This window comes from Mus caroli, unplaced genomic scaffold, assembly GCF_978045245.1.
Source record: "Mus caroli unplaced genomic scaffold, Mus_caroli_1 scaffold_5, whole genome shotgun sequence".
In the NCBI taxonomy this organism is placed as follows: domain Eukaryota; kingdom Metazoa; phylum Chordata; class Mammalia; order Rodentia; family Muridae; genus Mus; species Mus caroli.
In genome coordinates, this window is record NW_028227260.1 from 102,829,717 (window position 1) to 102,842,193 (window position 12,477).

The 12,477-nt window shown below is 37.8% G+C and overlaps 1 pseudogene; it reads right to left on the reverse strand.

The window, feature by feature from the left end:
• Positions 1-231: 231 nt before the first annotated feature.
• LOC110287223 (tetratricopeptide repeat protein 39C-like) lies at positions 232-2,331 on the reverse strand (annotated as a pseudogene).
• Positions 2,332-12,477: the final 10,146 nt, after the last annotated feature.

A 12,477-nucleotide genomic window follows, 5' to 3' on the forward strand; every position in this document is an offset into this window, starting at 1 on the left:
CAAGGTCACTTAACCCTCTCCCAGGTCTGTTACTATTATCATTACAGACATCTTTATTACTCCATAGCTACATGTTTAAAAGAGGAATCTTTAGTATGTCAGAGACACCAGGAAACCCATCCCTGACACAGGTGGTCTCCAAAAGAAAAGCTGATCTTCAAAAGAGTTTTCTCCTCAGCTTTCATAGTGCTGACTTTGGGTGGAGGGAACGAAGGGGCCTTTTGGAGTTTATCACTGAAGGACAAGTTCCCTGAGGGAGGCCAGAGCAGCATGGATGATAACATGCAATATGTTTTCAAAGTCATAGCCAGAAAAATTCTCCTTTACCTGAAAGAATAGAGTTCTGCCTCTTCCTACAGTCTCTGCTCTATCTAGTAGGAGGCAGCTAAGCTCCTAGCATGCATATGGCTGGACATACAAGTTATTCTGCTGTCTTAAGTAAGGGTTACTATTCCTGCACAAACATCATGACCAGAAGCACTTGGGGAGGAAAGTTTATTCAGCTTACTCTTCCACATTGCTGTTGATCACCAAAGGAAGTCAGGACTGGAACTCAAACAGGTCAGGAAGCAGGAGCTGATGCAGAAGCCATGGAGGGATGTTCTTTATTGACTTGCTTCTGCTGGCTTGCTCAGCCTGCTCTCTTATAAAACCCAAGACTGCCAGCTCAGAGATAGTCCCACCCACAAGGGGCCTTTCCCCCTTGATAACTAATTGAGAAAATACCCCACAGCTGGATCTCATGGAGGTACTTCCCCAAGTGAAGCTCCTTTCTCTGTGATAACCCCAGCCTGTGTCAACTTGGCACATAAAACCAGCCAGTACATCTGCTGACAGGGCTCATCTTTAGCAGCTCACTGGAAGAACTGAACAGCATCTAGATTGCGAATTTCCCAGACATTTGTGTATAGCTTCAAGGAGGAAATGCTTCAATAAAATGACAGATGAATGATCCACTTCATGGCAATCTTGACTTATCCTCTGCAGGTTAGGGAAAGAGCAGTTGTGAAGGACTTTCCACAAGTACAGAACTTCAATGGAGGCCAACACACACAGTGCCCTGGTTGGGGTTTGTTTCTGAACTCGCTCAGCCTTTTTCACAGAGAACTGTTCAATCTGGTTGTTTTTCCTTTTAATCAGTTTCTGGACTTCTTTAAAAATGAGCTGTGCCCCATCCACATCACCAGTGATTCCCTGACAAACTGCAGTCAGATATGCATAGTAGCACTGGGACCACCTGGACTCATTCTTCAGTCTCTCAAAGTAAAAAATGCACCCTTGAAGTTGAGTTCAGTCATGCTGTGCCAGCCGATTTTATACAGACAGACATGCTGCATCTTCCTCTGGTCTACAGGCAGCTCCAGAGCAGAATGGAAGTCAAGGCACTGTTGATTTGACACTCTAACTGCTGGATCAGTCCCTTGAAGAACATGAAGAGGGAAGAGTTTGGTTAAGCAGACACCTTTCTGAGAAGAATTGCTTTAGCTTCATCCAGGCCCCCTTTGTTATCATTGCTGTCCAAGGCAAACAATGGGCAGACCACAGTAAGTTACCACAGGAGGGCTAATGTAGCGAAAGGGGCCTTCATGTCCTTACGTTCGCTTGCATACTTCATTGAAGAAAGGCCCTGTAGGCAGTCTCCAAGAAACCCCAGGAGGTTGATGATTTTGAGAAGGTTTGGGGGGACCACGGCTATACGAAAGTGAAAAAGGCCATATCCAAAGCTCACAGCAGCTTTCAGTCTGCTTAGGGACTCCTCAGCCACCACCACTGCCACAATATGGTTATCATTGGCAGCATCAGAAGACAAGGGTTCTTCTGTCACCTTCTTCTGATACTGCTCCTGAAGGGCTTTGATGTCTACATAACATTTATTGTAAATCTTCTAGGGTTTCCTAAGGATCCACCCACCTTTTATGTAGGCCAACAACTCTTGTTTCACAAAGGAAAGCACAGTCAAGTAAGTAAACATGGCAGTCAGCAATAATGATTTGCCTCTGAAGTCGATCGACCATGGAGGGGGTGGATTCTGGACATCAAAGTTCTTCTTAATTTTATTCTTAATTGTTTCAATTACTCCACCCTCTTCACTCTCACACAGCTCTCCATAGTCTTTAAATTATAGCAGGCCTACTGCATTTTCTCCTTCTCAAATGTCATGGCGTTTAAAAAGCTGATGAAACTGGCTCCAAAACTCATTAATGGACTGTGATTTCTTCATTGTTTGAAAAGATGACTCTACTCCCTGAAGAGGTTGTTGAGATACATGTTGATGCCAGCCAGGGCTAGTTCTGAGTCCTACAAGGGCACCACTGCCTCGTCTGTGTCCAGGTCGCCATTCTCCCTCCTTTCCGTGGTTGCTACTCTGAGCCAACTGTGAGCTCATAAGCCCCCTCCCCCAACCTGCCCCCGGGCAGGCCAAGTCTATGTGTCGGAGGTTGTTGTAGCAGCCTGTGCTCCCCCCAAGTTTCTCTCTTTTTTCAAATTTATTTTTATTGGATATTTTATTTATTTACATTTCAAATGTTATCCCCTTTACCGATTTCCCCCTCCCCCAGAAATCCTCTATCCCATCTCCCTCCTCCTGCTTCTATGAGGGTGTGCCCCTACCCACCCACCCTCTCCTGCCTCCCTACCTAGGCACCAAGTCCTCACAGGACAAAGGGCCTCTCGTCTCATTGATGAGCTACAAGGCCATCCTCTGCTGCATATATGGCTGGAGCCATGGGTCCCTTCATGTTTACTCCTTAGTTGGTTGTTTAATCCCTGGGGACTCCAGTTGGTTAATATTGTTGATCTTCCTATGGGGTTGCAAACCACTTCAGCTCCTTCAGTCTTTCCCCTAATTCATCTGTTGGGTCCCTGTGCTCAGTCCAATGGTTGTCTGTGAGCATCCACCTCTGTATTTGGCAGGCTCTGGCAGAGCCTCTCAGGAGACAGCTATATCAGGCTCTTGTAAGCATGCACTTCTTATAGTTTCTGGGAATATCTTTTTATCACAACAGAGAAATAGCTAATACAGCCTATTTCTATCTCCTCTGTGCTGTGATTACAATTAAAGGTCAGTACACCCAGCTTGGTTTTTGTTTTTGTTTTTGTTTTTAACTTAGATATTTATGCATGCAAGGAAGGCATTTTACTAAGTTATCTCCTCAGTTTGAAGCAAAAGCCATTAGCTGGGTAAGGAGGCTTATTATGGCTCTAAATAATAAGAAATCATGAAGACAGCAGGTCAGCTGCAAAGCTGTGGGTCCAGGAAGTATCAGTGAAAAAAGTTCCACTGTAGCGCTAAAGATGATTCTACTGACATGATATAAACTCATGTTCTCTTGGGTTCTTTTTGGTCATAACAATATGACTTTAAGATTAACTCATCATAGAAAAAAATTTCTACCTGATACCTTTGCAGTCATGAATAAAATATTCTAGTTTTCAAAAAGTGTAGATTTGTATATACTAGCAGAATTGATGTCCAGACCCAGTTTGCTCTTTTTATGCATTGCTTTCCATTTCTACACTCAAATGATCTTAGCTTTTGGAATGTCTTCATCTTGTCTATTTTTCCTACTTTAATTACCAATGATTTTAAATCTTATCTGTTTAACTGAAAGTACTCCAAATGATGAAAATATTAATGCAGTTTTTGAACTTATGCATTCTTCTAGCTCTACTTAAAGCTAGGTAATGGAATTACATCTATGAACTTATGTATGTAGAATATATATATATATATATATATATATATATCACTTTTTTATATAATTCCATGCTCTCACACATAACTGTCTACTCTGCATCTCTAAGTAGATATCCAATTGCTATCTCCAATGAAATTCATACAGATCAAAACTCCAGTTCTTTTCCTAAACCTATTGTTATCATATTTATAGATTATTTTCCCATTGAACAATGTCTTATATTAATCAAACAGTTCAGAGTCAAAGAAAAAAAATAAACTCAGTGTCCAATTACAGAATAAAATGACCATCCCCCTTAAATATATAGTACCTCAATTTTTATGAATGACTAAGTTAAAGAAGGTGTAGTATGCATGCTGCCAACATTGCATTTCAGTGATAAGGGAGACTTCTAGGTATCACCTGTTTTCTTCTATAATCTGGGTACATGTAGACCTGCTATTACAGCAAGTATGTTTTTAATCATTATGATAATATTATGATGGACCCAGGGTTTTCTGAAGTGTCAACATCATATCCAAACATGGTAAAGATAGTCAAAGTTTTTCCTCAGTGATGGGGAATAGATAATAGCTTATTCATCATCAGCAAGACAAAACAGTGTTATTAGAATCCAAGTCATAATTTATGAAAATAAGTGGCAGAAATCACAGGAAAATAGGCTATCAGTAATTGCAGGGTTCATTTTGGAGATAGACTATGTCATTAAATTCCAATTCCAATTCCAATTTTTTTAGTTATTTTTATAAAATGCATCAGGGCCATTCTTGACTCCATTACTTCTTTATTACACCACAATCAATCCAGTAGTGAGACTGGAAACCTGAATATTCAAAATGTATCTAGATTCATATATATATATATATATATATATATATATATATATATATATATCACCAATAATAGTCTTCTCAAAGTCCCTGATGAAAATAAGTAGTAACTATCTCATTGGATTCTCTTCTCTTTTTAATTTACAGAGAAGACATTGTCATTCCTCTAAACCAAGCAATAGTCCATGATACACCTTAACTATTATTTTATTCTTTTACAAATTTATACATATATATATATATATATATATATATATATATATATATAATGTATTTGGTTCACTCTCATCATTCGTCTTCGTTCCTTCCAGCCTTATCAATCCCCATGAGCTTGTCCCAAAGCTACCAGGCGAACTTTGATGTCTTCTGTTTTGCTTTTGTCTTTTTTTTTCCTTTGTGAACCACTGAACTAGGGGAACTCATGTGGCATAAGTGTTAATCTATTCCCTGAAATGTGTGGCTACATCACTGAGGGCAACAATTTTCTCTCATCCAGAAGGTTTAGAATGTTGTTAACTCCCCTGGGTAATTTGGATAGCAGTGAATCCCTTCTTCATCTGTGGCTGAATTTTTATGGGTTTAGTGTTGTGTAGGCCCTAGGCAGGCAATCACAGCTGTTGCAAGTTTATGTGTGCTATTACCATGTCTTGTCCATAGACAAAGTTGCATAGACCACATAGATCAATGCTTTCATACCTCTGAAGAAAATGGATTAGAGTTGAATGTAAACAGTTCTACTGAACTTTCTCACCTTATCTTCCATCACTGCTTTTATTTTCAGCTTACAAATGCTAAAATTAAACAGCTTTTTTTTTGCTATTATTCAAATATGCCCAATGATTTTCTTTCTCAGAGCCCTTGCAGAACACTTACATTCAGCATGATTCATTCCCCTTAGAGATATGAATATATTAATCTATGAGGATGTTTGGATTTATCGTGTATTTTATTTTGTCAGAGAGACTTTATCCTTTCCAACCCCATAAAAACCAAGGCCTATTCCTTCTTCATACTACTTATTAACATATATCACATTACACTGTCCATTCCCTTATTTCTTTTAATCACTTAAATCACTTATCTGTATTAAATTATATGTATATGTGAACTCCATAAATACAAATACATGCCAAGCTACATGTGCATATATGAACCACAAGAACCCAAGGTAGTGAGAGAGAATAAATTTTCTCTTACTTTGTAGTCTTAAAGAACTTTAAGTAACACTATACAAATCATGATGTTACACTGTAAAAGTCATGTTGCTACCAAGTTCCTCTTGTTTGCCACAGAGTTTTCGGTCAGCAACCCTATAGGAGAAACAGCAATATGAACTAACCAGTACCCCAGAGCTCGTGTCTCTAGCTGCATATGTAGCAGAAGATTTCCTAGTTTGCCATCAAAGGGAGGAGAGGCCCTTGGTCTTGCGAAGATCATCTGCCCAAGTACAGGGGAATGCCAGGGCCAGGAAGCAGGAGTGGGTGGGTTGGGGAGCAGGGCGGTGGAAGGGTATAGGAGACTTTTGGGATAGCATTTGAAATGTAAATGAAGAAAATATCTAATAAAAACTGTTTAAAAAGACAGTTGATTAAATTTCTAATTTTAATGTGTTTTACAATTTTCTATTTCTTCCTGAGTACATTTAAATAACATATCTTTCTAGGGTAGTGAAACCTATGGTTTGTAACTACTTTGGTGGTCAAATGACCCTTACACAGTTGTCACCTAAGACCATTAGAAAATACTGATATATACATTAAAATTAAAAATATTAACAAAATTACAGTTATGAAGTAGCAATGAAAATAATTTTATGGTTTAAGGTCACTATTCCATGAAGAACTTTACTAAAGTGTTGCAGCATTAGGAAGGTTGAGAAGATATAAAATGTTTTTACTTTCATTCAACTCTGAGTATATTCTAACTTAACTTTAATTTTTTTCTTTGTTTGTTTTTAATACATTAACTTTTTAAGAATGTATGGTTTGCTATCATCAGCTGTCAGAGGAACCACTATGATGACAATTCAGCTAGGCACCAATCTATGAGTATATCAGAATATTACTAGGAATCTTTTTATTGACTTTTTGACCAGGTATGTCTGGATCTACCATAGTTGTTTGGGCCATTCAGCTTCTGATTCTTGACCATCCAGGAAATATCTGGTGTAGGCTTTCTCTGCTGGTATATCCTTCAAGTTAGAGCAGACATTGGTTAGCCATTCCATTTCTCCTCAAAAAAGAGCAGGCCTTCCTGGGAAATCAACTGATCATGGCATAACAAGATTCAATAATTGGTACAAACACTCATATCAAGGCTAGATGAGGCAAGCCAATAGGATAAAAAGAGTCCCATGTGCATGCAAAACTTCAGAGATACCAGCAGTCTCACTGTTAGGAGTCCTACAAAAACCCCAAGCTGCAGAACTAATACACACACACACACACACACACACACACACACACACACACACAGGACCTATTGTAGAGCCATACAGGTTCACTGATTGTCAGTTCTGTCTTTGTGAACCCCACTGTGCACTGTTCAGTTGATTCTGTAGGTTGTTTTTATATAGTGTCTGACTTCTCTGTCTCCAACAATCCTTCTTCCCCTAGTTCTGCAGAGTTCCCAAAACTCCACTTAATGTTTGGCTGTGGGTCTCTGCAACTATGGGTCTGGGGGAGACTAGAAGTGTTGTGTATGTAGGGGTGTGAGTAGTGGAGAGAAGAGAAGCAGCCTTTGGGATGTATTGTATGAAAGAATAAGCAAACACAAGAAGGACTGTGGTTTAAATTCTATATGCTAATGAATATTCCATATTTTCTTGTGTTATTGTTTCTACTATTCTACAATGTTCAATTGTGGTTTATTCTACAATGTTCAATTGTGGTTGTAAATGATACATAGTATGACTTAAGACTTCTTAAATATGTTTAAATCTTTGTAATTTAACCTAATGTCTATACTTACTGGAGAATGTTTCATGAATATATCCAAAGAACATATAGTTTTCATGATACTTATTGTTATGCATAAAACCTCCAACATGCTAGGGAAGAACCCTTATACTGAGGTAGCTTCTCTGCTCAAAAATGTTTATTCTTGTATCACTGCATATTTTTGTTTAGTTTTCAGAGTTAATTAGCAAGTCATGAAATGATTATTTAAAATTAAATAATGAATTCACATACTATATGTACATAGTAAATTGATATATATGAGCATGTGTTCTTTGATCACAGCTTCCCCACACCATTTATTCTTTTATTCTCTTGCCTTTCTTGCCATATTTCCTTTACTTCACAAGTTTTCTAGTTCCCTTTCCTACTTTGATATCTTTGTTACACACTGCATTTAATTAGTATCGACTGAAGAATCAAGAGTAGAAAGTTACTTACATGGGAAAATGCAACACATCAAAAACTACATTGCTGAGGAATACTATTTCCCCTCCCTTGCAACTTTTAAGTGATGATAGCTCAATTTTCCTTGTATGTATGCTTTTTTCTTATCACATTAATAGTTATATATAGTAACTAGAATGCATTTCTCTTCATAGTTCTTGAGATAGTGATATCTTGCCTTTTGTTTCAATATATGTAGAAATTTATTTATGTATTCATTCATCTGCCACATTTTTTTCTTTGTAAAACTATTATAGTCTAGGAAATTTATAAGCACTAAAAATAGTCCTGTGAACAGAAATGATAATCTTAAATATATTTGGCTGTTGTGTGTAGTTGAGTGAACATATATCTGTTTTATATAATAATAAGTCCCATAAGAAAAATAAAATAGGACTGAACAATGAGGTAGCATGGGTAGTGCATTCATGTGCGCATTTAAATATGGGAGGATATGTAGCCAAAAACCTCAGGAAACAGAGCTGAGACCAGAAATACAAACTGTCATTTTGAATAGTATTAATGAGCCATTCCTGTAGTGAGATAAAGGAAAGATTTGCATGCCAACTCCTCAGGATATGAGTGAGCTTTACATGCACAGGAAGCAAAAAATAAGTAGATGATAAGAGATGATCTGGAAATCTCTGAGATTTTGGCAAGATTCTATATAAATATGGATGGTGAGAAATTCATGTCTAGGTTATTATGTTTTACATGCTATATAAAAGATTGTATCTTATTTCGCATGAGAAGTCTTTTGAAAGTTTGGTGTAAAGTAATGAGATAAGAATTCCATGTATGTATACTATGACATAAAAAACCCTGTAATCTAGGAATAGGACAACTGAGGTTCAGTTAGTTATCTGGATGATTCAGTCAAGAACATAGGTCCCTGGTCCACATCAGTTATCTGAATGATTCAGTCCATGATTCGAGAATAAGATCGTGTATATGAGATGATTACATAAAACTAAAGAATCCTAGAATACATAAAAGTGTTCATTTGGTATGTGAGAGGCAATAATGGGAGAGATTTCTTAAATCACTTATGAATATGACCACAAAACATTCTGTAATACTGTGATGTGGTTAGAATATTGCATATTGCAGTAGAAGACTTGATTTGTACCCTTCTGGAATTTCATTATATTTTGTCAGTGAAAGCCAGAAGTACTTTTTCACACCCTTGGATTGTTTAGATTGACTTCATGTTGCAGAAGTCACTGAGCTTCTAAATAATGCTGATGAAATTCAAAGTATAGAGACTTGTAGAAGAGAGCACGGTTCATAATAAGCCTACAAGTGTGTGTCTTCATTGAAGGTAGTACTGGTATATTACTATCCAGGATATATCGATTGCTCAGAAGAGGCAAAATTATTATTAATATGTATATTCCAGTTGCAAATAATTCACAATAATGGTCTCTTATACATGTGGCTTTGCAGAGGCTGCCCTACCTAGGGATCCATCCCACCTGCAGCTACCAAACCCAGACACTATTGCTGATGCCAAGAAGCCCTTGCTGACAGGAAGGAGCCTGATAATAGCTGTTCCCTGAGAGGCTGACAAATACAGATGCAGATACAGGCAACCATTGGACTGAGCCCTGGGATCTTAATGGGGGAGTTAAAGGACTAAAGAAGCTGCAACCCCATAGGAAGAGCAACAGTATCAACTACACCAACAACTCAGAGCTCCCAGAAACTAAACCAAGCATAGAATACACATGGAGGAACTCATGGCTCCAGCTGCATATGTAGCAGAGGATTGCCTTATCTGGCATCAGTGGGAGCAGAGGCCCTTGGTCCTGTGGAGGCTTGATACCCCAGCTATTTCACTGGAAGGAGAGGAAGCAGTTGCACAAGGGCAGAGTGAAAATAGCTTGATAACACAGATAGCCTGATAACACCTAGAGCAGTAACAAAGGAGTAGAGCCAGGAGACCATTGAGGACCTGGTAGTGCAAGCCACACTTCAGCTAATCTCCCTGCTTCTTTCTCCATTTCAGCACTGGCTTCTGACTTTGATAACTTCTCCCAATAATTTGGCTGGTTAATCTGGAAATGCATTCACCTTCTGCTTTTAAGTCTTATATAGGGCCCTACATGTTGTTAGTGACTGTAACATAACTAGGGACTGTAACATAAATACCTAGTCCTTATGGTGCAGAGAGCAAAGGTGACAAAGGCATGAAGATGTTATTTTTTCTGCTTTCAAGACTCCTAAATAAGAATGAGGAGGCACTCAAGCCTCTAAGAGATCCTACTTTATAAGACACACTAGATGAGAACAAAGCCTTTTGCAAAATTGTCTACAATTCTCTCTTATTTTTAAAATTAAAAACAGAAGTCAATTTTTAAAAAAATGTTTTATTAACTGCTTTGTTAAGACAACTTCATCATTTCTGGGGGTTTAATTCAGTATTCCTATGACCTTGAATGTTTTAAACAGGTATTAAATTATTATGATGATCTAATTCCAAAGCATACTTATAATAGCTTAGTGAAATCATACCCTTATTTGTAAGTATCCTTAATTCTGTTTCCTAACCCACATATTTCTCCATTTTTCTGTCTCTAAATATTAATGTTATTGGTATTTCATATAAATGGAATAACAAAAAATGTAGTCTTTTGTGAATGGGTTATTTCATTCAGGAGACTTTTCAAGACTTATCTATGTTATAGCATGGATCAATATTTCATGCCCATTTAATTGCTGAGTGATATTCTACTTTGTGTGTGTGTGCATGCGTGCGTGTGTGTGTGTGTGTGTGTGTGTGTGTGTGTGTGTGATATTTTCTTTGTCCTTAGCCCATTAAATAGAATTAGACCAGTTCTACTTTTGTGACATTGTTAATAATGGTGTTTCCAATAAAATTATTATTTCAATTCTCTTGGATATATTCCTAGGTTATTTTGAGGGAATTGACAAAGATTTCAGGCCACATATATTATAGATAACATTTTTATGAAAAAGTTCTATTTTCATCTGTTAATCTCTACTGACATTTCTTATAGTTAATTTAAAATCTAATGGGTAAGGAAACACTGTTGTTTTCTATTTGTTAGCTTCTTTCAAACATATTCTAGTCAATGGCACTGAGATTCCCCTTATTCTGTGTTAGTGGACTCCATTTTCACCTCAGTTTTTTCAGCAGTAGTAGAAGATCAAGAATGTCATTCTTTATGACATATGCTCTTTTTGTTAGGGCAACTCTTGTTTTTAGTAGTGATGCCTTCTGTTAAAACAAATTCAATTTTAACCTGTGGTAAATTATATATGTTTTTATTTCCAAAACTCTGGTTTACCCATCACTACATGGAATGCTTGTCAGTCTAGATACTTAAATTCTTCCAATTTAGTAGAAAAGTAGAAAATAAATCTGATGGTCTTAAAAGTTAAACAAAAGTGGAACCAGCAAGATAACCAACAAGTAAAAATATTTCCCATTAAATCTAATTGCAGAGCTGTGTGGCTGCCTCAACACTGGGGTGCCTGAGTACTGCTAGCATGCTGCTCTGAGGAGGCAGAATACAGTCTATAATGTGGTCCTCAGTCCATGTTATTATCCCAGCGAGGGAATAAGCACAGTCTGAGACTAATGCTGCAGTTCCCAGTCTCCTGTGTACCCAGGCACAGCTGGTGTACTGCTGTGCGTTAGGAAAGTGGGTTCCTGGTCCAAGTTTTTCCTCAGAATGCCCATGTACCAGGCAGGAAGTAGAAAGCAGAGCTCAGAGCAGGATCCTGAAACCGGTTTGTTTCCCAGTGACTGCTGAGAGTAAGGAGTGGCTGGAAGAGAGAAGGCCTACTCTGGAAGATTTAGGCATGGCTCTTTATGACAAAGCCCCTCCCTACAAGGCAATCCTTGATGAAGAGATGGTCCTTGCTAGTTCAAACTGCTTTATTTGATGGTGAATGTGAATGCATACACATTACTCAGGGTAAACCAGGGATTATATACATTTTGCAGGAAGGAATGCCCAGGAAGAGAAGCTCATTGTCTGAATACTCGGGCTTATCTAGATACTTCATTAATATGGAGAACTCTAGGATTTTATACTATATGACTGTTTGCCTTGGTCCTCTCAATGAGGTGTTGTGGTTACGTGTAGAGTTAAGTGAGGAGTTGCCATATTCCTATTATTCTCAGTTCTGAGATTGCTGGGGTCTGACTTCATTCAATCTTACCAGTTATTCTGTTTGGTGGCACTATCCACTTGCCCCACATCTGATTCCAGGGACTGACATGATAGAGTAAGAGACCTGATGCCTGCATGCTGCCTTCCTACCTCTACCTATGTGGTATAATATATACTTCTACTCCCACCAACCCCCACACAAATAAATAACTGTAATATTTTTAATTAAACAAAATAATTTAACCTTGTGTTTGTTTCTCCTAATCTTCTGTGAGGGTATAATTGAGTGGATTAATAGAGAGAATAAAGAGCTAGTTAATTGTGAAGTCGATTTAAGAGAACTAATTTCCTATTTCTAAACTTAATTATATAAGGTAAAGGCATAATATATGTAAATTTATGG